The sequence below is a fragment of the Austrofundulus limnaeus genome, unplaced genomic scaffold (genome assembly GCF_001266775.1).
Source record: "Austrofundulus limnaeus strain Quisiro unplaced genomic scaffold, Austrofundulus_limnaeus-1.0 Scaffold2, whole genome shotgun sequence".
NCBI classification, from domain to species: domain Eukaryota; kingdom Metazoa; phylum Chordata; class Actinopteri; order Cyprinodontiformes; family Rivulidae; genus Austrofundulus; species Austrofundulus limnaeus.
In genome coordinates, this window is record NW_013952404.1 from 4818617 (window position 1) to 4818927 (window position 311).

The following is a 311-nucleotide window of genomic DNA, read 5'->3' on the forward strand; positions in this document are numbered from 1 at the left end:
TTTCCATACTCTGCTACGATATCACCTGTTGGTTTGGGAACCCAGCAGTTGAATCCAAAACTCAGATTCACAATCTAATAAAAATAGAAGGCAAAACCATGGGTTATACCCCTCTTAATTTACAGCAGCTCTTMGACCAGGCAGTTTTCTTTCTCAAATAAACATCTTAACTGGCAGATCCCATGTATTACATACAGAATACACACTGCTGAAGTCAGGGAGGAGGTATGGGGTTCCACTAAATGTAAATACAACAGGTACAAACAGCCCTCCATTTGTCAAGGCCAATAATGAAAAACATTATTTGTAAT